At 38.1% G+C, this 27,856-nt stretch overlaps 1 long non-coding RNA gene across 1 annotated transcript in view; it reads right to left on the bottom strand.

Moving 5' to 3' along the window:
- Nucleotides 1-2,749: 2,749 nt before the first annotated feature.
- The window catches only part of LOC140509585 (uncharacterized), a 75,464-nt gene continuing 50,357 nt past the window's right edge, over nt 2,750-27,856 (bottom strand). Inside the window, exons 2-3 of the long non-coding RNA XR_011968828.1 lie at nt 10,479-10,736; nt 2,750-3,922 (exon numbers count right to left, since the gene is read on the bottom strand). This is a non-coding gene — a long non-coding RNA (uncharacterized lncRNA). The remainder of the gene's footprint in view (nt 3,923-10,478; nt 10,737-27,856) is intronic.

Below are 27,856 nucleotides of genomic sequence, written 5' to 3'. Positions count from 1 at the left end.
GGGGCAGCTTGGTTGCCTAGTGGCTAGAGTATTAGGCCTGAAATCAGGAAAACAACTTCTGGAGTTCATATCTGGCCTCAAAGTCTTACTAACTGTGTGTCTCTGGACAAGTCACTTAACATCATATGCCTCATTTTCCTCATCTATAAAATGAGCTGGAGAAGGACATGGAAAATCACTGCAGTATCTTTGCAAGGAAAACTTGCAATGGGGTCATGAAGAGTCTACAAATGAAAAACCACTGAACAACAAAAAATAGGTATACTTATAGCAAAATCTATAGTTATAATGATCTTACCTATATATTTCTATATTTATATCTCTTATCTATGTCTATGTCAATGCCCATACATGTGTATTTAGATATTATATATGATATATACATATATGTACATACATATACTTTCTGTTTCTATACTATACACATATATACACAATGCACATGTATATTATATATGCATATGATATATGCATATATCATGTAACGTTACATTATTATTGGGGTGTAGGGTATGTTCAGAAAGGACGAATACCTTCTGGTGTGATGGCTGCCAAACCCTTTTCAGGACTCTTTCCACCCGTGGTGTCCACCTGTTCCACCTAACTCTCACCTGTGGCTCCAAGAAGCTGCAGCATGTGCAGTGGCCACACCCCAGTAAACTGTTTCGACAGACAGACCAAACCAGGTTGAGGGTAACCAAGAAGTCTCAAACCCATTGGTGAGTTAGGGGGATGTCTACCCCAAGCATGTGAAGACTTCATCTGGTGGAATGGGCAGATGAGAACAATTTGTTCCAACAGCCATGAAGGCAGATGAAGCAGGTAATGTGGGGTGCTTAGAGCTTGGTTAGACACTGAAGATGACAAGGTTATCCACTGCATCCTGAGCCATTGCTAGCCATCTTGACTCTGTCCTGCCACTGAACTATGATGGCTCTGGAGGAGAGAGCGAGACTGACAACTTCATGCAACTCTTCCTTACTTAAATCCAATTTACACACAAATCAAAAGACACCATTTCACTACCATTTCCCATACCATTTCACTATTATGCCTCAAAGCCCTGTGGTGAAAGGCAAGTGATGAAGCAGCAGGTGCAGACACACTGGGAGCTGTAGTCATAATCCTACACACAGGAGGCCCAGGCCATAGGGTCATTTCTCACTGGAAGCAGTAGTGGGACTTGGCAGCCCCCTGGGAGCCTGAGAAGCCTTTTAAAGATCACACTTCTCACCTCCTGATGTAAGAAAAGGGGCTAGAAAAGGTGCCCTAAACATTGTCTGCTTACCCAACCTGACCTGATTATCACAGTAGGTAGGGAAATTCACTATGTGGAGGAAACACAAAAAAATGTACAAAATGTATGAAAACATCTGAAAAGATGATTGCACTCACTATTAGCACATGGCACATGTGTACACTAATAGTACAAAATCCAGTAGACCTGAAAGAACTGCTCATATTGTAAGAGAACTCAACAGATATCACATCCAAATAGCAGCCCTGAGTGAAACAAGATTGGCAAATGAAGGCCAACTTACTGAAGCTGGAGCTGAATACACCTTTTTCTGGAGTGGGTGCAGTGAAGCTGGTGTGGGTTTTGCAATCAAAACTAATTTAATCAGCAAGCTGGTATGCCTGCCAAAAGGAGTGAATGACAGTCTCATTACAATGTAATTGCCACCAGCAGGAAAACCTGTGCCTGTGCTCCCATCATGACAAACCCTGATGAAGTCAAAGAAGAACTTTATGAAGACTTAGAGACCATTATCGTCAATGTGCCAAAAGAGGACAAGCTTATAATTCTGGGTGACTGTAATGCTAGAGTGGGCTTAGACTACCAGACTTGGCAAGGAGTCCTAGGGAGGAATGGAGCTGGAAACAGCAATAGCAATGGTCATTTACTGCTGAAGACTTGTGCATCAAATGACCTTCTCATCACTAACACTGTCTTCTATTTACCTAAACATAACAAAACTTCGTGGATGTACCCTCACAGCAAACATTGGCATCTAATAGGTGTGTGTTCTTCCTTCATTGCTGAAGAAGATCATGCCATAAGAGAAATGATGACATGACTTGCACTTGACTTTTGTTTTGAGTGAGGTAGGGCTGTGCAGGTCACCAGCCTCACTTCTCCTCCAGAGCCTTCTGAATCCAGTGACCAGATATTCATCAGGATGACTGGAGATGACACAGAATGAGGCAGAATGATTTGCCCAAGGTCACACAGATAGTGAGTCAAGTGTCTGAGGTGAGATTTGAAGTCAGGTCCTCCTGACTCCTGCACTGGTGCTCTATCTACTGCACCACCTAGCTGCCCCAGCATCTACTAGACTATGCTATTGTAAGAAGAAGACTTAGGCAAGATGTGAGAGTGACGAAGACATTGTGTGGTGCAGAGTGCTGGACTGATCATAGACTTATCCTTTCCAAGCTAAATATTCACATTCATCAAAAGCGCCACCCCAAAAGCTAAATGACTACCAGAAGAATTAATGTCAACAAATTAGATCTCTTCTATAGTATGAATAGTTTGCTGCTGACTTGGAGGAAAAGTTGAGCCAACACACAGTTGGCAACAGTGGAGCATAAAAGGAGTGGGCAGCTTTCAGAGATTTGGTGTATAGCACTGCATTTGCTCATCTGGGTCAGAACACTCACAAACACCAAGACTGGTTTGCTGAAAATGATGGGGAGATTCAGAAGCTGCTAAATGAAAAACAAGAACTCTACAGGATTTACCAGCAGGATAGTTTATTCACCTGTAAGAAGGCAGCATTTAATTCCATCAAAAGCAAAGTACAAGCAAAGCTTAGAGAGATGCAGGATTCCTGACTCAGTAAGAAGGCAGATGAAATTCAGTTTTATGCTGATAGTAACGATCCAAAGCACTTTTATGATACCCTGAAAGCTATTTATGGATCAAAAGCCTATGGTGCATCACAACTACTCAGTGCTGATGGAGTCACATTGGTTAGTGATAAGGACATGATCCTAGAGAGATGGGCTGAACACTTCCTTAGTGTTCTCAACAGACCATCATCAATCAATGCTAAGGTCCATTGACCATTTACCTCAAGTTGAAGTCAATCCCTTCTTAGCTGAACTTCCAACTGAAGAAGAGGTTTTGAGGGTCATTAGTCTCCTTTCATGTGGCAAAGCACTTGGTGCTGATTCTATTACAGCTGAGATGTACAAGGTAGGGGGACCATTGCTCATATAAAAGCTGACTGAAATTTTTCAGCTTATATGGCAAGAAGAGGTTATCCCCAGGAGTTCAAGGATGCCTCCATTGTCCATCTCTATAAAGGTAAAGGGAATAGATTGTCCTGTGACAATCACAGGGGGATCTCTCTCTTAATCATTGCTGGCAAAATTCTTGCTAGAGTCCTCCTTAATAGGCTGATCCTTCACCTGGAAGATGGTCATATACATGAGACCAAGTGTGGCTTCAGAAAGGGCTGAGGAACAGTCAATATGGTGTTTGCTGCCCAACAACTCCAGGAGAAATTCCATGAACAGAACAGAGGTCTGTACACAAAGTTTGTAGATCTGACCAAGGCCTTTGACACTGTTAATCATGAGGGCTTATGGAAAATTATGTCAAAATTTGGTTGCTTGGAGAAGTTCATCAATATTGTACATCAATTTCATGATGGCATGTTTGCCCGGGTTCTAGATAATGGACAATGCTCAGTGAAACAGGGCTGTATGCTTGCTCCCATGCTTTTTAGCATTATGTTTTCAGTCATGTTGAAAAATGCCTTCAGTGAGGATGAACATGGTATCAAGGTCAATTACCGTACTGATGGCAAGTTCTTCAGTTTGAAAAGGCTACAAGCCAAGACCAAAGTGGAGGGAGTGTTGGTGCATGATTTTCTGTTTGCAGATGATTATGCACTCAATGCAGCCTCTGAAGCTGAATTGCAACAAAGTGTAGATTAATTCTCTGCTGCCTGTTCTAATTTTATAATTTAATAAATATATAATTTAATAATTAACAACAAGAAAACACAGGTGTTCGGTCACCACCACACCATCTATATATGGAATCATTGGTTACAACAAATGGAGAACTTTTGAATGCTGCGGATAACTTCACTTACCTTGGTAGTATACTTTCCAGGGATGTACACACTGTCAATGATGTTGATGCATGCATTGCCAGAGCTAGCTCAGTGTTTGGGAGGCTCCAAAGAAAAGTTTGGGAGAGAAGAGGTATTAGGCTGACTACCAAACTGAAGGTCTACAGAGCCATTGTGCTGACCTCATTGTTATATGCTTGTGAAACATGGACAGTATACCGGCGCCATGCCAGAAAACTGAATCCCTTCCATTTGAATTGTCTTAGGAAGATTCTGAGGTTCACCTGGCAGGATAAGGTACTAGACACTGAAGTCCTTGCTCTAGCTGAACTGCTAAGTATTCAAACTGCTTCAGAGAGTACAACTCCAATGGGCTGGTCACATTGTTTGAATGCAAAATGTATGCTTGCCAAAAAGGCTATTTTATGGAGAACTTGCATGGGACAGGCGATCACATAGTGGCCAGAAGAAAAGACACAAGGACACTCTCAAGGTCTCTCTCAAGAACTTTGGATTTGACTGTGCAACATGGGAGACCACTAGCACAGGATCGCTCAGCATGGCATGTCCACATCAGAAAGGGTGCTGTGCTCTTTGAGCAAAGCAGAATTGAGACAGCACAAAGTGAACACAGGATGAGCAAATTTGGGATATCCACCCAAAATATTCAAATGAACTATCTGTGCCCAACCTGTGTTAGAGCATTCTGAGCTCATATTGGTCTAATCAGTCAAATCAGACACACTGAAATTTCACTTTATCATGGTGATGTCATTTTAGTCCTCTTTGAAGACGAAGGACAACAACCAACCATACACATGTATGCATGTATGTATGTAGATAGGGAAACAAATTTGTGTATGTGAATGTATGTCCCATAACCTGTGCTTTAATCATGTTGGAGGACTCCTAATGAAAAAACTATCTATAACAATACAACTTGCCTTTAAAATCCTCAAAGACAGGAATGATTTCATTTTGCTATTCCTGTCTGCAGTGTCTATAATAGTGCCTGCTACACAAGAGGTGTATACTGAGGGCTTGTGCTATGAAGTTCACACTTCAGAGTTTCCCAGGGCACTGACAGGCTCAGGAGCATGCATAGTTACTAAGTGCCCAAGGCAGAATCTTGGTCTCCTTGATTCTCTAGACACTTATCAGAGCTACTTGCTGAATGAATGAATGAATGAATGAATGAATGAATGAATGAATGCATGCATGCATGCATGCATAAATACACATTCCTTCCTCTTTCCACCCCCTTTCTGAATCTCTGAAAGTCTCTGCCTGATAGAGTGGGTAAAGAGCAATAAGCAGCCTTGTGGCCTCACTACCAAAATAATTATTCCTAAGCAAAGACCTAACCTGGTGACTTCCCTACCTAATTAACTCCAGGGACCTCCTATTGCCTCTAGGATAAAGTATAAGTGCCTCTGTCTAGCTTTTAATTCCTTCACAACCTGGTTTCAACCCATCTTTCCAGTCTCAATGGCTGTGCCTTCCTCCCCCAGCCATACTCTAAAATCCAACCAAATTGGCCCTCTATCTGTTCCTTGCGCACAACACTCATCTTCCACGTCTGTGCCTTTGTACTGGGTCTTATCATCCCATGTGCCCGAAATGACCTTTTCCTTCCCTTCACTTCATAGGGCTCTTTTCCTTTAAGATTCAAGTCAAGCACCATCTTCTGGATGAATCTTTCCCTGATCCTTTCAAAACTACCTTGTAGTTAACTGTTTTGCAGGTAAGTGTATTTAATCACTCTATTATATTCTACATAATTATACTCCTACTTTTCTCTCTTCCCCATTAGAATGTAAACTCCTTGACATTAGGGATTATTTAGTCCATTGTACCTATATTCTCAGCACTTAGCATCGTGTGTGGTCCATAGTATTTATAAAAACCTCTCGGTTGACTGATAACAGAGAAAGTTCGGGGCTTAGAATCAGGAGGAACTGTTTTCAAACTCTGCTTTCTATTATTTACTGGCTATAAGATATTTGGTACTTACCTAGGAATTATCATCATGCCTTTGTGTATATACCTGGCATTATATTAGTATGATATGACACAGATTCTCCCCTCAAGGAGCTGCTTTTCTAATGAGAGGAAGCTCATTTACAAAAATAACTATAACACAAAGGAGAAAGTTCTATGAGAAAGTTGAGGAAGAGGCATATCTAGGGGTATGTTGAAAAATTTTAGCAATCAGCTTTCCAGAAAGAAAAGAATTATAGAGAGAACAAATTTCTGAGTCTAATCTACTTTATAACGCTTTCCTTGATCTCTTCCTTAACTCTAGAGTCCCAGGGGTAGGGAACCTGTGGTCTGGAGGACACATGTGACACCAGTCAAAGAGCCACACTTGAGGCCTTGAGGGTCATATATGGCCTCCAATTTGCAGGTTACCCACTCCTGCTCTAGACTATTAGCAAAACAATAAATCAAGCCCTGATTGTACTATTTTTCTGATTTTCAAGGCCTAAAATTAACTCACACTGAAATTTTAATAAAGAGTTCTCAGGAATTGAAATTTGCTTGAGAACTCTCCTGGAATATCACTTTCATCTAGGGGTTGCAGGGAAGGTTTAATAAAATTCTTCAGCAAAGAAAAATGGAGAAGAGCAAGGAATGGAAAACCTCTCTGAGACCTGCTGAATGATGTGAACAAAATCAGAATTGGGAGATACCTAGATGAAATGGCATCAAAGAGTTTTGCTGAAACATAGATTATATATAGATTGGATAGTAGACAGAGTGGAGCCTCAGCAGTTATTTATGAAGTACCTACTATGTGCCTAATTGTTGGAAATACAAAGAACAGAAAATAACAAACAAAAACCAAAATCAAACAAACAAATAAAAGACAGTCCCCTGTTCTCAGGGAGCTCTAGTGGGGAGAGAAAACATGAAAACAACCATATACAAACCAGCTATGGACGAGATATATTGGAGATAATCTCAGAGGAAAGGCTTCAAGAATAAGGAGCACTGGGAAAGATTTCTTTGCAGAAGATAGGATTTTAGCCAAGACTTGAAGGAAACCAGGGAAGCCACAATTAGAGAGTTTTGATTGCCTAGAGAAAGAAAATTGTATTCAGTAGGCAGAGAAAAAACACTAAAGGTTTTTGAGTTGTAGAGTGAACTGATCAGACCAGTTCATTTGGGAGGCTGTAAAGCCACAATATGAATTAAAGATTGGAAAAGGGATAGACTGACTGGAGAATGTTACAACAGTGTACACTTGAGGAAATAAAGAGTTGAATTACAGGGACTACAATGGGAGCAGAAAGGTAAGAGATTGCAATGATAGAAATGATAAAATTTAACAGATATTTGCATATGAATTGCTCTCCCATGGAACTCTTTATTTGGGCTGCAAATTTGCTTCTTAGCAAATGATGTCTCATCTTGTTATTTATCATTTTATCTCTTTATTGTGTCTTCTCAACTAAATCCTAAACTCCATGAAGTCAAGATCATGTGGCACACCTTTCTGCATCTCCAGTGCCCTACATATAATAGGCCCTCAATAAATGTGTGCTATTTAAATAATAATAATAATATTTGACATATATTTATTATTTTAAGGTCTGCAAGGCAACTTACATACATTTTCATATTTGTACCTCACAAAAATATTTAAATAAATACCTGTGAAAAGAGCCATAATTAGTACTCACTGGCAGCATAAACCACACCTGAGCCAAGGGGCACAAAATGTATTTTCATATCGACCTTTTAGGAGAGAAACCTGCGTATCACGGTTAAGGAGTCTACCACATGAACAGGTGATTGAGTCTAGACAGAGCTGGGAGGAAATTGTCTGAAGCATGAGCTATGGCAGAGTTAGGAGGAAGGCTCCTATATTAAATAATGTTTTTCTGATTAAGTACAATAATCTATTGTTGCTACATTGCTGAAGTATTGGAAGCGTTTTCAGTGCTCTATAAATTTGACATCCAGGGGTAAAGTCTCAATTGCTTCTCCCTTTTTAGAACTATACCAGTGAGGTAGGCATCATAATTATTGTTCTCTCCAATTTATTCAAGGAGAAGCTGAGACTCAGAAGTGATTTGCCCATAGTCACACAGTAAGTTCCAGAGGAGGGTTTTCAATTCAGATCTCTGCTGACTCCAAATCCCAGACTCAATATATTGTATATGACCTATAATTTGTTCCTTAGGTATCTAATGATGATAATCAATAACCAAGGTCCTAGCAGACATGAAAGAGAGTAGAAAGTTATATTGTAAAAATTAGAAAGACATACTAATCTATTTATATTCATAATAGGTTTTTGGTCACCTTGGAGAGAAGTGGGATTAGGAACCCATGATCTGATTAAGTAGTAAAGAACTTGTGATTGACAACAGTAAATATAAATGTTTGCCTCCATTGATTCACAATATTTAAAATGTAGATGAAGATAATGATGTTTATCATACAGACAGACCATTCTGATAGTGGCCTGAGACCCTTCTCTAGTTACACAAGCAGTTTCATAGAATGCAGTCTAAAATAGAGAGCAATGTTTTTTTTTAATAAATCAGTTGATAAGATCACACAGGCTTCAAGTATTCCTGTGAAAGATAACCAGGGCTCAAGATGTAAACCTGAGTTTGGTTTGGGACTGTCTGTGGAAGAGACAACTTTTGTTCTTCCCGGGCTGGTGTCTCTTCACTTGTTTCTCATGCTAAGGACTGCTGATAACATTTATGTCAATCTTGTATCCATGTTATCAGGATTCCACACTTGTCTGCATCTGTGGCTTACAGATAAAGTTGGAATTTTTTTGAAATGAGTAGCTGTATCAATCAATTTGCTCCTCAAATAATCAGCCAATGTTTATTTTCTAAGCAAGGGTGCCATAGTAAGAACACATGTGCTTCCAGTTGGCTACAAAATGCATGGGCTCTTGAAAAGGTTAAAGAAACAGAAACAGGAGTATGGGTATGTCTGTAAGGAGTCTGGTTAAGTATCTGAGATTTTAAAATGTCAGCAATGAAGATAAAGTTGCTGTAAAATGGTGGTGTTAAGACAAATTTCAGTTTGGGTTAATGTTTTGGGAAATAGACTTACTTTCCTCTATTAATGTTCCATTAAAAATTCAAAAATAATAAAAAAAGTTACCAATGATAATATTGCCCTTGGAAATTAAAACAAAAATAAAACTAAAAACAACCATTGAAGTTTCAAGTGCAAAAATATAAAATGTTAAACTTATAATTACCTGTTAAGCCTGGGGGTAGAAAAAGAAAGACAAAGTGATAGAAACCACTCTTTTCCTCCATTTTTAAAGCCATTATTTGGCATTTCACAATTATTTTCAAAATGAATTTTACTCACTTTAGTCAAAGTCTGACTTACACAAGTCTTCTTTAAAATATGTTTCTTAAGATTGGTTAAGTCAATATGAAGATGACACAGAGAGTTGCCATTTCTGCTTTACCATCAATTTCCTTAAAATTTACCATAGTGATTGTTTGTCAGGCTTGTGGAAAGCATGTATGATCTCCTGAGTCTATCTTCCTTAGTGCTTATAGTGATAAAATCACAGACCAGTGGCTGTCTTTTATGGTATAACCCCCCACTGAAGACACAATAATTAAACTTGTAATCTGCTTACATACAAAGAAAGAAGAGATTGCCAAAGTTACTTATAAAGATGAAATCTTCAAATGGCACAACTTTTTTATTAGACATGCCTTAATTTTAAATTCATTTCACTCAATTAACTCAGTGTATTATTGAAGATACCTACCATGTTCAAGCACTAAGGTAAACACTAATGAGGAAAAGAGAAAAGTGAGACAATCCCTACCCTCAGGCACCTTATAGTCTACTTTTCATCATTGTAAACATTATTTTGTTTTGTTTATTATTTGGTCTTGATGGAAATTTTCCTCAGCATTTCTTTGGTTCTCCTTTAGCAAGCTGCTGACTCCCTTTTCAAGCTCTTCTATGACTTGAACCCATTTCATATTCATTTTAGAGGTACTGGAGTCAGAAGCCTTGAATTCCTCTGACAGTATGTCTTGTTCTTCCTCATCCAAAAGGACGGAAGGAGATGCTTGTTCACCAAGAAAGTAACCTTCTATGGTCTTATTTTTTTCCCTTTTTTGGGCATTTTCCCAGCCAGTTACTTGACTTCTGAATCCTTTGTCAAGAGGAGGGTCCTACTGCTACTCTCCCCCCTCCCCATGCATGCTCAAGGCTGTGATTCAGATCAGCTGCTCAATTCTCCCAGGGGCTTTAAGCTGAGCTGTCTGGACAATGGACCCAGGTTGCTTCCAAGGCAACTGCAGTCACCTTCTACTGCTGCCACCTCTGCTGGAGGGACCCTGCTCCCCTTTTGCCCCGCTGGAAAAGCCCTCCCACACTGACCTTTGGAGCTTTCTTTGTTGCTTGTGAGTTGAGGGATCTGGGACCCTTCCTGCTGGGAATTTTCTTCTGGAGGTCCGTTCAGGTCCTGTTTCTCCCAGTGCTGCATGACCAAGGCTGGTCGCTACTCCACTCAGCATCCCATAGACCTTTCCTGTCAGTCTTCCAGGTTACCTTTGGAAACCTCTTTCACTCTGCTGTTCTGTGGCTTCTACTGCTGTAGAGTTTGTTGAGAGTCATTTTTTACAAGTATTTTGTGGGCTGTGGGGGAAGTGCAAAAGTATATGAGTCTTTCTACTCTGCCATCTTGGCTCTGCCCCCCCCCCCCCCGATGGAAATTTTAAGTTGAGAAATAGCATAGCTAATAAAAGAATTACATTAGAGACAAGAAGATTTCAATTCAAATCCTGCCTCTGATTCATGCTAGCTGTCTTACCTGGTGCAAATCATTTAATTTTTCAGTGTTCTAGTCACTTAAGATTATAAGATGCAAATCAATTTTTCCACAACCAGTTCCCTACTCTGATGAAATCATAGGTCTAGACACCCCCTTGAGTCCTCCCTACAAAAACACCCACAAAACAAAGGCCAGACTAGGTTCTCGTTTTCCCACTCTTGTTTTTTAACCTTGAGAAAATCATTAGCACTAAATGGTTGCAAATGTTACATACACCCTCATTTGTAAAGGGACACAATTGAACCCACATGGTTGTTAAGGCAAAATGTTTGTGAGCTGGAGCTTAGGCAGAGGGTACAGTTGGGTTCAGAACACTCCAATTTTGCTGATTTGTAAGAGTTACAGCATGCTCAGGTACATGGAAACATTTGAAATAGGAATTATGTTTTCTGTTGTTGTTAAGTCATTTTCAGTCATGTCTAATTCTTTCTGACCCCATTTGGAGTTTTCTTAGCAAAGATCCTGGAGTGGTTTGCTATTTCATTCGGCATTTCGTTTTACAGATGAGGAAACTGAGGCAAACAGGGTTAAATAACTTGCCCAAGTTCACATAGTGAGTGTCTGAGGCTGAGTCTGAACTCAGGAAGATGAGTCTTCCTGACTCCAATCCTGGCACTCCATTCACTGCACCACTTAGCTGCATTGTCTGCTCCCTAAAATAAACATGACCTTGGACATCTTTTTCTAATACTAAGATGAGGCACTCTGTATATGGGATATGTGCATCCTTCAAAATAAAAGTGGCAGAAATACTCCTGCAGTCTTATTTTGACTGTTGTTATGTAAAATCCTAGTTAAGTTCACAAAAAAGAGGCATACTTATTCTCCTTTTGATATCCCTTCCCCTGAAATTTTGGAGGTATAATACAGATATAGATTTAGAGTCAGAAGAAGACTTAGAGGTCATAGAGTAAACTTTATTTGTAAAATGAGAAAATTGAAGCCTTAGAAAAACATAATAGGTGATTAATCCAGTCACACAGAGACAGAGTGTGTCAGAGATAGAATCTGAGTACAGATCTTTTAAGTCTAAACTCATTAATGTTTCCACTGCTGGTCATAGACCAAGCTTCACATCCCAGTTAGCCATACACTTTGACCGTTTTCTTGCCCTCCAAAAGATATGACTGCAACAACCTCCAGAAATGTTGTCCTGAGAGACTTTCCATTCAGCTTTGGAACTATGAGCCTATGGCAAAGATAACTTGATTGGTGGATGGGCAAGCACAGGGTCAAAGAGGCAACCCCACAATTTCTTGCTGTCCCCAGGCAATGTTTCATGTCCCATTCTACCATTCTTCTTCCATGCTTTCCCCTACCCCTGGTCTCCAACTTTTGTTTAAGTCAATACTGCACTGTTGGAAAGAGCATTTCATTCTCCTCTATATCCCTCATGTTTTCCCAGACCAAAACACCCTACCCTAGCTTGTGTTGTCTCTACCTACTAGAATACAAAATGTTTGAAGATAAGAATTGTTTCACTTCAGTACATGCATTCTGAGCACTCTTATTTGTATCTTTAGTAATCAAGCTGATTGTCTTGGTTCAGGGAAACACTATTTTCAAATACATTACCAACCAACATTTCTTAAAGTCCTTCCTACTGAATGTATTCAGTTCTATTGGTACTACCATACTGTTCCTTCTCCTTCCCCTCCTTTTTTCTCTTCTTCCTCCTATTAACACTACTATCATGCTTCTCCCTCTTCCTCCTCCTCCTCCTCTTCCTATCTAATACCTGTGTAGGGCTTTAACATTTGCAAAGTATTTTACAAATATTATCTCATTTTAAGTAAACATTGTCTCAGCATCCTCCTTCTAGCTCAATTCTAAGAAATAAAGTTTCAAAATATTCCTCAACTAGGTAATATTGTATTTGATAAGAATTAATTATACCTCACTACAATATGCCACATCTTTTTTATATGGGTCTCTAAAGGATTTCCCATTTATCAGACTCAATTCTGTAGCCAGAGGTATTAGGAAGTGCAAATTTAAGGACACAATTCATTGGACATGAAGTTGACCATGACACGGGGTTATTTTTAGCTTCAAATAGACAAGCACAGAAGTGAAAATTCACTTGGGTATTATGAGAGGCACTTCAGAAACCCACATCTAATAGATATTCCTAAATACTTTGGGCAGGAAAATTTTTCCAGGAACAGAGTTACCTATTAAAAGATTGTCTCTGTGCAATCTAATTAATCTCTCACAATCTGTCTTCATGAATAGAGTGTTTTAGATAAAAATGAGCAAAAGATAATATCAACTAGGGAACACTGCTCAGTTTATGGGAGTGCATTTTTAGTTTTACTCATCTATATTTAAGGATTTTCAAAATTAATTTCATATTCAATCTGGGGGAAAATGAAAATAATATGTCAATATCAATTCCTATATAAAACAAAAACAAACAAACAAACAAACAAAAAACACTTGAGGGGGGATAAAGGGCAACTCTACTTAATAATAAATAATTACTTTCTCAGAAAAAGAAACAGTTAAATTCAGTAAAAAAAAAAAGTAGTCATTTATTAAGAACTAACTGTTTTAAACATAACTGTCTAACTAATGAATCTAATTTTGTAAACATCTATCTCCGAGCACATATAGGGTTTATATAACAGTCACAATATTAAAGTAATCTAGTTCTCAACATTCTATGAATTTACAGGTATTTCTAAAAATAAGTGACACCCAAGAAGTCTCTATACTATTTTTGTAAATTCATGCCTGTCAGGTTCATAATTAAAGCCTCAACCCTGAGGGAAAAAAAAGCATTGTTTTCAAGTCCCCAGAAAACCAATTTGAGTTTGCAGTTGTCCTGAGTTCTTTGAACTTTCAGAAAGATGGAAGTACAGTCATAGAGAAGATGAACTACTTCCCCTAGAGTGGTCCAACACATATCTGTGCAGATTGATGCAGCCATAAGTCACTAAAAGCTAACCTGGGGACTGCCTGAGGAAAAGCCGCAAGCTAAAATCACTCCAGGTGGTCAGTAGAAGCAGAGAACCCTAGACATTCTCATAGGACGTTATAACTTCTGTTCAACCACAAGCCACATATAAATATGGTAGATTTATATGTTCAAAGCCTAAAGCTTCACCATAAAAATACATTTAGGTTTAGACTTTATGTAGTTAGTAAAGTACCCTGTTCATTCAAAGACTTCAATGAAGCCCCTAACCAATCAGAATCTTTGAATCACACTACATGACTAAAAGATGAAAGCAAAGAAATGATGTCCACATCTGGAAATAATGGATGTCCTCCAGCTGTGGGAAAGAGACCATTGCATTAAACTGATGCTATGCCTACAAAACAAAGTAATGAGGTGAATTTTTTATTTCAATGTTGACAAGTCATATAAACAAGAACTCAATCCAATATGGAACCCATATTATCCATATTTGCGCTATATTGATTGAATTAAGTTGATCACAGTGCAGTTTACAGTTTAGGATGCTCTCTGGTGAAATCTCAGAATGAAAATGCGATGTCTTTTGTTTGTCTGCTCACACTTCATTAAACTGTATGTACATAAGGCAAATATTTCCAAATGGTATCACATATTTTGGTTCCAAATGTTTCCTCTAGTGAAAGTGTGAACAATAAGGGAGGAAGTGAATCTGGCCACGCATGGGCAGAAGGTTTGGAGCGTAGAACATGCTTTCAAATCTCTGTAATGGCTTTTTTGTAATAGTTAATGTCTTCTTAAAATATTGTTTTTATAACAACATGACACAACTGTAAACACACAACTACAACTTTATATAAGAAGAAAAGTGGAGAATTATTGCAGATAAGTCAAAATGAAAAGTAAGTCATTTTTGTCTTGAAAGTGTATATGGTTTTCTTGGTCTGAGTAACCCAGGCAATTGTCTTGTCTTCCATTTTGTATATGTAGTTCAGGTGTAACTATTTTTTTCCCAACACGTTTTTAAAATAGTCCTATGTCCCAAAGTGTAATTTTGAGGGAAAATCATGATTAATAAACATCATAAGATGTAGATTTATTAATAAAGATTAACACAGAATAGATTTTTATTTTGGTTTGGTTTTGGCCATGCTATATTTGAATTACCAGAGCATAAATGGTAGCAACATTAATTAATCAAGAAAGCATTTATTAAATATCTATTATATGCTAGTTACAGTGCTGTACTTTAGGCTTGCAAATACAAAAATGAAACGTAAGAATGTAAGGAGCTTACACTCCAATAAAGAAGAAAGCAAGTACAAATATAAGAATCTTCACAATAAAGAGGACAAACTCAACTTAATGGAAACTAGATAAGTAAAAGATAGATATATATGTTTTAAAAAGACGTTAGTACTAGATTGGGAAGCTGGAAGACTGTGCTGTGGAACTGGTACTGCTATTTCCTTGCTTTTAGAGATTGATCAAGTTATTAAATGCCTTTGGGTCACATTTTCTTTTTCTAAAAAGTAAAGAGGTCAGATAATCTCTGAGGTCTCTTCAATGTATGATGTCAAAAAATAAGGTTACAAGGCAAAAATTAAATACCTTTTCAATGCCAATTAACCAGATGTTTTGTGGACCATGAAACATTTCAAGATGAGTAGGGGTCAAGGTTTGGGTTAAATTTCACTTGAATTATCCCACCTCTAAAAATATCTTCAAATTAATAGCACATATAAAATTAATTTGTGCTATCTTTTACTGTATATTATTTGCTTACCTCACCATTTGCACACACTTTTTTAACATCTAAAATAGATGAGCTCAAATTATTTTTCATTTGTCCTTACTTAACAATCACCAGGCTCAGGTTTTTAAAAACACATTTATCTAAAGCTCAAATTATGCGCATAAACATCCCCAGTGTATTTGCTATTAGATTGCATGACACCTTGTTCCTTTAAGTTTGGAGTCCTTGGACTGGGCTAGCAGTAGTCCCTACGTTCTGAGTAGGCTAGTTAAGATGTATCTTGCTGTTTCGCCATATCTTTAGTATGCAGGGAGCGCAGAGATGGAGATAAAAGGCAAAATGTCTATCTTTGAGTCCTCTGCAATACGGAATAAGTTATCAACCCACTAACATGCATGTCTGAATAGACTCCTTTGGCAACAGTGAGATGTTATCTGCCATGACATGTGAATTCCTCCCTCATGTCAATCCATGAAAGTACTAAAGAATAAACGCTCTAGTAAAATGAATGTGGCAATACTATTGGGACTTTGAGAGCATCATATTTTTCCCCAGCTCCTTTTTTTTTTTTAATTCTCTAGCTGAATCCTCAATATCCATATAAATTAGTCAGTCTGAAGAACTACTTGAAAATCTATTGCTTTAATCTCATAGGCTAGGGGAGGGTGGTATTCTCCACTTAATGCTTAGGAGTCCCTCCTCCCCCCCTTCTCCTCCAACTTTGCAGTGTTCCTTCACATTTAGCCCACACAGAAGTGACTAAGACACATTTTTCCTGGGAGTTTTGCAGCTGTGAAAGCCAAACGAGCAGGCTTCTGTTTTGTTCAATCCAGAAAGGCCTGAATTATAAGACAAGTAGCCAAAATAGGCTATCTAGCATCCACACAATGCATATTCATGCACTACTAAAAAAATGAGGACACTTTCCAGTGAATAAGGCACTGTCTAAATTGGGTTCTCTCTTATTTATGTTTGCATTTATCAATCAGTTCTTAAGTGTCACATGTTCCTTTTTATTCTTGAGCTAGGCCTGAGGTCAAAATAATATTATTTATACCCATTTTATAGATGAGGAAACTGAGGCTTCAAGAAGGCAAAGGCTTTGCATTTCTTACTTCATAAAAGATAAGTGATTTATTCATTTCATCTCCAGTGATAGAAAAGGGGAAAAATGACATTCAAGGAAAGCATTGAAAACTGAAAGAGAATTGATTTAGCAGGGGAAGGGGGACTTTATATGTGTGCTCAAAATGTGAGGAAGTTTTCACTTGTCCTGAATCACTCACTGTGCAAACATTTTGAATTATTCTTGGGATGTGAAGAAGGGGTTACCAATCATTTCTTAATACCCTCCTCCAAACCCCTCTCTTTGGAAAGTCCTAGTAATATGGAGAACAGGATTAACAGGGAGAACAGAATGACAATCCCAAGAGAAAGCAAATAGGGAAGGTACAGGATTTATAGACCATCATTTATATGCTATGAAAGTTCATTCTTCTGATGCTGGTCATTCTGTTTGGCATAAGAGAGTGAGATGGCTCCTGGGTGTGTTTGTGACTAACGCTGAGGTGGAGACTATGAAAGTAATTGTAACTCTGGGTTTTGATTACATGAGGAATAAGGAATAGTGCTCTGGAGAGGCATATGGATGCTGCTTGTGCAGCTAGCCTATGCCTAGGGTCCTAGTGCTAAGCCTCAAGAAACAACATCAGCTATTTAACAGCTAGCAGTTAGCATAGCCAAGTCCTGGCCAATGTATACATGGAACTGAAATTGTTCTATATCCTTAGTTCTCTCTACATCAAAAAGGAGAATGCCCATGGAAATGCCAATGGATTTAGAGCTTGTAAGTAGTTACAAATGGAAGGGACTTATCAGTTTGTATTTAGGTCTTTGGCAGTAGTAATGGTTCAGTGCAAAGGTTGCTGCATTTAGAGTCAGAGGACATAGGTTTGAATTCTAGTTCTGTACTTTAGTATTCACACATCTGTGGGCATGTCATTTAATTTATCTGAGCCTTCATTTTCTCATCTTTAAAATGAGTGAGTTGAAGTAGTTGACCTCTAAGGTCTCTTCCCTTTGTAAATCTATGGTCCTATGATCTTATGACTTAAGACTTACCTGCTTGGAATGAATATACTAGAAGTGACCATGGATGGGAGTAACAAGAGGAAATGTTGCATAGATATTTGAAAGAAGAGGAGTTGAATGCCTTGCATGTGAAACTGTGGGGTTTAATACAAAGAACTGAAAATTTTTTAAAAAGAGGAAAGCATCCAGCCTGCTTATTGGATTTTCTATGAAGGCTGTCTGAGAGCAGAGATAAGAACTACACATGATAAAAATAGAATGTGATCTATAGTAATAGAGAAGGAACACACATTGATGGCATTGTGGAGATGTAGAAGTGTTGATGTACACATCCCTATAACCCATGATTTCTTAGAGCTTTGTGTGAAGAATTCAGGAAATCCCCCAGGAATATCAGATGGAATCTCCACAAGACCTGGCGCATGATTTGTGTTTAGCATTTCTCAGTCCATAGTGTGACTTATGGTGATTCTTGGAAAAAAGAGGCTGGTGCAAGATTTTTAAAGGGGCACCACAGTCTTTGTTAGAATGGCTTGTTGCTATTGAAGAATGTTTTGGATAACCTATGCCACAATGTTAAAATTCCACTTATTCTGAGAATTCCATTGGTGGCTAGATAAGCTCTGAGTTTACAAACAAAACTCTTGTCCTGAAGTCACCTCTAGTGAGGGGACCATACTTATTTTATGTTAACTAATCAACTCCACTAGTCTGACATTTCAAACTTTTGTGTGCAGTTCTTTCTCACTAAACGAAAAATAACATTTCAAAAAGCTGAACTTTTATTTTATGGATCAAAGGATTTCCTATATTCCTACATATTAAGACTTTTCATTTCCAAATATTGAAAATTTCCGATTTCTCTCACAGTGGGAAAAGATGCATGATTAGGACATGGGATAGTAAAAGACATTAGTGGGGAACTTTCTGGAAAAAAAGAGAAAAAGCCAAATAAAAGAACCACTGGATTTCTCAAAATACCAACATTAAGATGAAATAGGAGAATAAACACATAAAAATTAAACAAAATAAATTAAAATGCAATATTTTAAATAGGATTTGATTGTCTCAAACTCAAATGACTGCTAGATACATAACACAACGTAGAGAATGTAAAGCATACAACAGTAATAGACAATAGTCCCCTGGAAGGACTTATAATCTAGTCCTATACAAAAGATGAACAAAATTTTCAATTACAGAAAATCAGTGTTAAGGAGAATAATGTTAAAAATACATATTCAACATGAGAACTGAAGAATCTGAAGATAGGGCATGATGAATAAAGGGTCAGATTTATCAGGAAACTGTTAGATGTCCAATCTCTGATGTATCTATAACTATAGCTACATACACAAAATACATATACCTACCACATATTATATATATATATATATACATATATATGCATATACATACATATACGTGTGTATGTGTGTGTGCAGAAAAATGAAGTTAATTATTACTGCAGCTCCCATGAAAAATCACAGCTGCCAACTTTACATATGAGTTTGAGCGTAGTTGTTTAAAATGTACAAATGTGCTATAAAATCAGCTACTGCTTTTTTCTAAGAATTCAGAATAAATATATTCATAATGGAACATAGAATTAACTAGGCTAAGTTTAAGCCATTGATCCAAGGTCATTATCAGCAGTGATTAATGCTGATGTGTTAAATAGAAAAGAACCCTCTTATCCACTATCTAATAATTTTTACTTTTTCTAAGAAGAGACATAAAATAGAATGTTATGTGAAGCACCATTGTTGAAATCCCAGGTAACATATCTATTTATTTATAACCTGTGTTTCCTGTGCCAATTTTAATACCTTGTAGGGTTCTCTGTGTCAGAGGAGTGCAGAGTCTGGCAGTTCTTACCAAACTAGATCAGCTTTGAGAATAAGCTATAAAGTGATAAGCTTAATAAACTGTTTGTAGTAAGAACCCTGATGTCCAGGAGGGTCTGCTGCACGGTTTCTTTGATCTGCTTTTCTAAAAAGAAAACAACTTTAAGAAGGGTAAACAGTCTTACTTTAATTGCATACACCCACAGAGAAAATACAAGCAGGACCAACAAACAGGGTTTCCAACTGTCTGACCACAGGAAATGCATACATCGTTACCAGAGAAAGAAGCACCAACATCTGAGTTTTCAAAGCCAGGGAACTTCTTAAAACAGCTGCACAGAATCTCATTTGTCACAGTAACCTTCTTCTGTCACCAGAGTGGTCAGAGGGCCTCCTCAGTCAGTCAGAGGGTAAAGGACTATCTGACCCCAGCAAATTTCAAAGATCATTTGTTATATCATAGAGGAATTATGACATGATAAAAATCATCATTCCTGAAAGCTCTGAAAAATACATACATAAGTATTTATGTGCATATGTATACATGTGTGTAGTTACACATGACGGGGTGGATATGGGCATCCTCTGAATTGTTGGATTTAGGCTTGACAGTCATGCTTTGATTCCGCCTCATGGGAGGTCCATTAGTCTAGTAGATTAAAGGATTTCTCTAGTCATTCACATACATCTGTGACTTAAATATGTCAATATTTTAATGCATCTGTGATTCTATTTATGTGTATGTTTCTAGCCTAGTGCAAAACAAATAATACAGCTAAACTTTCTCATGCAATGTAATACTTGTCCAACTATCTCTAGAAGATTTATTTAACACACTGAAAGACTTTCTGTAGATCTCTTGACATTAAGCGGTTACCAGTACAGTCTAGTTTCTACCCATCTGTTATCCCTTTCTCTCACTTACATGAGTGATCCACCTTTATTTCTGGTCATAACTCTCAGATCATATAACTTTGATAATGATTTTTGGTGCAATTTGTTATTAATGATCTATGTTTGCCCACTATATGTTTCTTCACTGATCTCTGAGCCTGTGATTCATAGAATTTTACAATACTAATATTAAAAATAAGATTTGGAACCAAATTGAAGTAAGTGGTAAAGTAGGAAATTAAAAAAAATATATATTGCATTTCACTGCCTATCAACTCAGAAAAAATGAGTAGATAAAGAATTTATCTCATCTGCCATATTTTAAAGGAATTTAGTCGATCCAAAATAATAACTCCTTTAAGAATTAAAAAGATCCCAGAAACCACCTTAACCAGCAAAGATTTGACATCTCTGCCAAGTGAAGAGACATGGCAACGAAAGACAGTACCAGTTTAGATTACAAGTTCATTTGAAGTACAACGGTAGAAGAGAATGGAAGGCCAAGCACAGTCCAACTCATGGAAAAGCTAAGAAGAGCTGAGAAGAAAATGAGTTTGCAGAAACCTTAGTAAAATGCACTCATCCAAGGAAAATGACCTCAAGAACATACGCATATTGTTAATATGGGCTCTAGGATGACCATACTAAGCTCTCAGAGTTACACAACAACTAGCTAATTAGAAAGACTTCTGAAGCCCCAAACTGCTTGACATATCAGTGATCCTTCATGAGTGAACCCTAGCTAAATTTGGAGATACCTATAGCAGCCCGACACTACAGAACCAGCCTTGACCAGCTCAAGGGTAGCCTTGAATAGCAGCTGCATACTCAAGATCTTGCTTGGGATTTTCTAAACAATTTGTTGCCTGGCTTATTGAGTCTACAGATGTCTTCTCTCTTAACCCGCAGGTTCCCACCCAAAAGCTTCTAGAAATTACATTATCTCACCCTATTCCCACTATCCTTTGAGTAGCAGAGAACTCTCTCTCTCTCTCTCTCTCTCTCTCTCTCTCTCTCTCTCTTTCTCTCTCTCTCTCTCTGTCTCTCTCTGTCTCTGTCTCTCTCTCTCTCTGTCTCTCTCTCTCTCTGTCTCTCTGTCTCTGTCTGTCTCTCTCTCTCTCTGTCCCTCTGTCTCTGTCTGTCTGTCTCTCTCTCTGCCCCCTTGCCAGTTTTCTTTTGTAAGCTCTTCTCAGACAACAAACACTTTGAATCAATCTGTGATCACAGTTTCATTTAGGGTCCCTTTTTGGGCCTGGAGTCTTCCTTTAACAATATGAAACCAGAAGAACAAGACACGTATCTGAAATAGAACAGATGATCTATTTTCATCAGCAAGGATAACAGATGCCATATTTGGATGTCTTGGTATTGGATTTTATATATGAGGAAGTGCTAAAAGCACTTAAAAAGTTGAAGTTAGGAATAGTGTCTAAATCTGACTGAGTATAAGACAAGTAATTTCTCTGATAGGAGACATAATATTAAAAGTATTAAGGGATTAATATCTCTAAGGGATGATTACAAAAGAGTCAGCTATAATGCTTATCCCTTCCACTTCCTTTATATAAAAAAACAAAGAGACCAAAAAATATCAGCTGTTCCTAGACTATATTTTCTTCTCTTTAAAAATCTTTATTAATATGATAATAAAGGGCATGTATACTTGATGAAAATAGAAGAGGCAAAATGATACAGTAGGAAAAGTACTAGATTTGGAATCTAAGGATTGGCTTCAAATCCTAGCTCACTTATTAACTTTAAACATCACTTATTTCTATGGGTTTCACCTTTTTTTTGGTCTTTAAATCATAGGTTAGAAGATTTGGATCAAATGGTATCTGAATTTCCTTCTGTCTCTAAGTCTATGATTCAGTGAAAGAGTACATGAGTAGAACACATCCCTTACTAATAAATATTTTAATGATTCTGTTGCATATACTGAATTTTCATTTTTGTACCATGAATATATTTAGGATTTTCCTGGAGTAACTACAGGTAAGTATAATAAGCCAAAGTGAAAAGTTGACCCTCTCTTTGGTCAGGACCCCAAACTGGACCAAGTCCAAATGAATCCAGAGTCTAAATCTTATAAGACTATATGCCATAAATGCTAGTATGCAAGTGACGGTGACTTTGCTCAGTGATCTATTATATATTGCCATCAAGGGAGTTTCATATGATCCTATATTTAGAACTAGAATGGAACTTAGAGGTCATTGAGTTCAACTTTTCATTTTAGAAGTGAAGAGGCACAGAAAGGTCAAGTGACTTTTCCGGGGTTACAAAAGTGAAGCAGAATTTGATCCCAGGTCTTCCTGACTCCAAGTACAATGCTCTGTCCTCTATCCTGGGTTTCATAAACTTTTTTCACTCATAACTCCCTCAATGCTTCTTAAAATGTGGGTTACAACCACATTGCGATCCACAGTTTAAGAACTGCTGAGTCTGTGCCATGTCTTCATGAGGAGACATAAGTTTCCTTGTGGTATTTATGAATATGATGGAGAGATTTTGTACAAAGTTCAAACAAAATTTTAAAAAATAAATGATAAGTTGTAGCCAAATTTTAGGTGACATTTAACTAACTACACTGAATTCTAGAATACTACAAAGTCTTTCAGTTAAATTCACAACAAAAAAAATCAGTCCATTTACAATAGAAAAACAAAGTGAATAAACAACAAAGACACTAGGCAAATAGTCTACACTTGGTTCACTGAGTTAGTTTAACCATAGGTAGCTTGGAAAGGTGCTTTAGATGGACAATGAACTTAGTTCCATATTAAGCAGAAAGAAGATTTCAGATTATATTATATCTGGTAAATTGAACAATGATGTCATTGTCTTCAAACTGTTATTTCAATAGATGATATCTTAAGTATCAATATTTTTTCTATTGATATTATATGAATGAGAACAATGAAACTTCTCAAAACCAAGTTCAAGTAATCCCAAACCAATGGTGGGTATGCTATCAATAATGACTACTGAATATTAATTACAATTCCTGGTGTGTAAAAAAATTGTTTAAAATAATTAACCAAGTGTGTGTGTTCATTCTTCATTGCCCAAAGATGACCATGCCATCAGAGAAATAATGACATGACTTGCACTTGACTTTGTTTTGAGTGAGGGAGGGCTGTGCAGGTCACCAGCCTCACTTCTCCTCCAGAGCCATCGGAATCCAGTGACCAGATATTCATCAGGATGACTGGAGGTGACCCAGAATGAGGCAATTGGGGTTAAGTGACTTGACCAAGGTCACACAGCTAGTGAGTGTCAAGTGTGTGAGGTGAGATTTGAACTCAAGTCCTCCTGACTCCTGCACTGGTGCTCTATCCACTGCACCACCTAGCTGCACAAGACAGGAACAACAAGAAAGACATGTGGTCTATCTTATAACCAAGACAAATAAATGGTCTCAAGAGGGGTGAATGAATGATAAAGCATTTATTAAGTATTTATTATGTGCCAGGAACTGTCATAAGTGCTGGAAATACAAAATGCAAGCAAAAGAGTCCTTATCCTCAAGGAATTTACCTTCCGGTGAGGAAAAATAACCCATCAATAAGAGCTAGAAAGTAGATTTGGGTCATTTGAAATCAGCTGTGAAGTGTTGTAGAAGCCTGATTGGACAAAACTAAGTGAAAGCTCACCTATTGGAACCCAGTGTCATGAGGACAGTCTGAGGTTCCATTGGGAGGGGCATGAGGAGGATAAGTGAAATAGCTGATGTGAGGGCTATAGAGTTCAGAAATGATCAGGAAGTTGCAAGACTTGTATACCTGGTATACCTGAAGTATTGGTAGAATAAGGAGAGGAAGTCTTCCAGTACCTTGGATGAATCCTTCAGAAAGAATTTATGGAAAGACTGACCAGAATTGCATAGGACAAGAAGGTATAGAGGAAGTGAGAACTCTATCAAAGGAATCTGATAAAATCATAGATTCACCAAAGTGTCAGTTTGTCAATAATATTATTATTATGCATCAGAATAGCACTTAACCATCCTTTACTTAACTGATACAGTTAAAGATTTTCATAAATTTGCTTTATTTCCTGGCATCTTGAATGACTTTGGTAAATTCTCATTGAAAAGGGAGATCAGACATGATAACCAAAGAAAAGGAAGGTGGACTTTAAGTGAAATGATATACCAGATCATCTCCTAGTTAAATAAGTTGCTAACACAGAGTATCAGTTGCCTGTACAGAAAAATTAGCACCGATTTGTAATGGTTTGTAATTCTGTTCTATTTGTCTGTGTCTTATTTCCCTACATATACTGCAGGCTATTTGTGACCTGGAAAGAATCCTGGAAAGATATCTTAATGTTCTTTTGCATTCTCTAAAGCTCTTAGAGGAATGCTAAGCATAGAGTAGTATTCTATAAATCCCTGATTGATTGATCAATCAGGTCACAGATTCAGCTAAGAACCAAAGGAATTAGCTCTATTCTCCAAGTTGCCACTGGCCCACCCATTGTTATCGATAGGACTTGCATGTACAATGTATGGCATACAGTTCAACTAGCCTCACTTAGGTGGAGACTGAGTTGAATTAGTGCCATCTGAACCTTCAGCAGTGATTTCTGTGACCTTGTATGTTATGAACCTTTTAAACTCTTTCAGTGATGGAAGCATTAAATTACCTCATTCTTCTTAATAGCAATTATGATTGTTTGAACTGAGAGGCACTCGCATTAATTGACCCCTAGACTTCAGTGAGCTCATTTTCAAACCTGAATTTTTTTTTTTTTTTACCCCATGCAAAAGTTCCCTGAGGGTGGCCCTCATCTAAGGTGACAGTATGATGTAATGATAGTGAGGTCACAATCTCACAAGCCATTGTCCAAAAATGATAACCCCATGTCCACCAATCTACCCTTGAATGCTGAGGTTAGTTTCAATGTGTTCAAATTGAATGTGGCTAGTTGGGCTCAGATATTTGCCCCAAACCATCCTCTCAAAGCTATTAAAGAAACCTGATCAGTATGAAAATCACAGAGCTGCAGACAGAGCTCGATGTGCTACCTTCCTGTGGAATCAATTTCTATTACAGTGACAATTTGTTTGGTATCTTCTGGAGTTGGATACTGCTACTGCTTTAAAAAAAAAAAAAAAGCTGTCACTTTTTTCCCTCCTTCTTCTCCCCTTCTCCCCCGCCCCCATGGGCCTCAGCTTGTGTCTGTGCGTAAGTCCTGGGGTCTTGGGTGTCAAATGTCAGGCCTTGTACTGAGCTGTCAAAGAGGAGAATAGTCTGAGATGATTGATGACTGGAAAGCCTGAAATCCAAACCTCCGCAGCAAATGCTTCTTTTACAAAAAAGCTGGGGCTACCCACAGTGGCTATATTCAAGGTCAGTTCGCATACCATTACACCCACTGCTTTAGGCTTCTAACAAGTCACAGCATTCACAGAAAGGACTTCTGCCCTTCTCAAGCCAGAGCATTCCCTCTGCTTTCCACTCCTTCCTTCACTCTCTACTGGAAACCCTTTGCCAAAATGCTTAAATACTTAATCCTGATTAAAGAAAAATCCACCCCTCCCAATATATACACACTTTCCTCCCCACCCCCACCCCCCCTTTTCTTCAGGCTACATTTGCTAAGAAGAGCCATGGACTGAAGCTTTCTGCTGCACAAGTCAGATGACAAGATTATTAATGGGAGCAGGGCAATGTCATATCTCATTTCATGCATATTCATGAAGGGAGTCACACAGCTGGGACCATGCACTGTGGAGAGAGGGGAAAATAAAGAATGTCTCCCTCCCCCACCCCCACCACTACCCCCATTGAAGGATGTCATTGTGGAAGTGAGGAGACCTACTGGCAAAGTTTAAGAAATTGGACTCTTTATTCTTTGTTTGTTTTGTTTTGTTTTTAAGGAAGGGGGTGGGGCTTTATTTAGAACTTGTGGACCAATGTTCTGCCCAAGGTCTTCTCTTTCTTCACCACTAAATCAGTCAGGAAGTGGAACATCGCAGTACACCCCATCTAGTTGCCACATTAACCAGAATGAGTTCTATAAGAAAACCTTAGCCAATGGTCACAGCGAAGGGTGAGAATGGTGAGAAAAGACAAGAAAAATCCCAACCCAAGTCAGAAAGAAGTCATTCCAATGGAAATATATGTATGAAAGAAAAAAAGAAAGGAAGGAAGGAAGGAACGAAAGAACGAAGGAAGGAAGGAAGGAAGGAAGGAAGGAAGGAAGGAAGGAAGGAAGGAAGGAAGGAAGGAAGGAAGGAAGGAAGAAGTGGAATATTTTCTCCATGAGAGATGGAAATATTATTTGAAGGCTCATCTGGGCAACACTAAAAGTAAACATCTGAAAGGAATAGTATTTGGGAACCATTACAAAATAGTTCAAATGACTTTTCAGTTACAACCAAATAATTTCTAGTCTAAGTTTTAAAATTCTATTTTTGTAAATTAGATATGACAAGATACTACCCAATAACCTTCCAGGGCACCATGTTGTAGTATTACCACAGATGTTCTAATCAATGTGACCCACGCCCCCCCCCCCCCCCGCCAAAATGCAAAGCTACAACAAGTAAAATGCCAATAGAACAGATCTGAGAGAAAACCAGCTAAGAAAGTTAGTCTGAAGAGAGAGTCCTGTACAACTCACAGGAAACAACAAGTCCTTCAGAGGGAGTGCACTTGATAGAGAACAACTGTTGTGAAACCGTTACCCAGCTGCTTGACACAGTTATGTAGAGCACTAGGAAGAAGCATGCCAACAGATGTCTCCAGCCAATAAAGTTGGGTACCTTCAGTATTTTTTCTCTTTTGTTTGCACCACAAATAAACCATTTCTTAGTTAAAATACACACTGCACTCTGGGCTTAAAAGAGGATCTTTCCAGTAGTTTTTATTCAAATATAACTAAAAACCATGCAACCATTGTTTTAATCCGAATGCCCTGAAAACTCCAACTTCTTTACAGATATCTCACATGTTTAAGAATGTGAAAGCAAGAAAAGGAAAAGAAAAGCAAGTATGTGCTAGTAGGATATGGTATTTTTCTTCATCATATCTCAATTCAGTAATAATTCTCCCCTACCCCAACCCCCATTCACCCATCATCTACACAGTTAGATGCCTTAAGATTCACTTTTCTTCAGAGGAAAGAGGTACTGATTCTCACTTCCCAATTAGTCTTCTCACAAAATTCCCCATACACTCTTTCTCATAAAAGGATGACTGGGGCCAAAGGGCTTGAGGGAAAGCAACCCCTCTCCAACCATCCTGCCATATTAATGTGGAGAGAAAGTCAGAGAAATCAGAAACTGATTGATGTTATAGTCTACTAATAATCTCCAAAGTGCAGAATATAGCATGACTCTAAGGGGTCTCAACCCAGGACAGGTTGGGTTGATGAGTTACAATCCCTACCCTTAACACCATAACC

The sequence above is a fragment of the Notamacropus eugenii genome, chromosome 1 (genome assembly GCF_028372415.1).
Source record: "Notamacropus eugenii isolate mMacEug1 chromosome 1, mMacEug1.pri_v2, whole genome shotgun sequence".
NCBI classification, from domain to species: domain Eukaryota; kingdom Metazoa; phylum Chordata; class Mammalia; order Diprotodontia; family Macropodidae; genus Notamacropus; species Notamacropus eugenii.
Note: the sequence above shows the minus strand (reverse complement) of the source record. Positions and strands in the feature narration are given on the sequence as shown.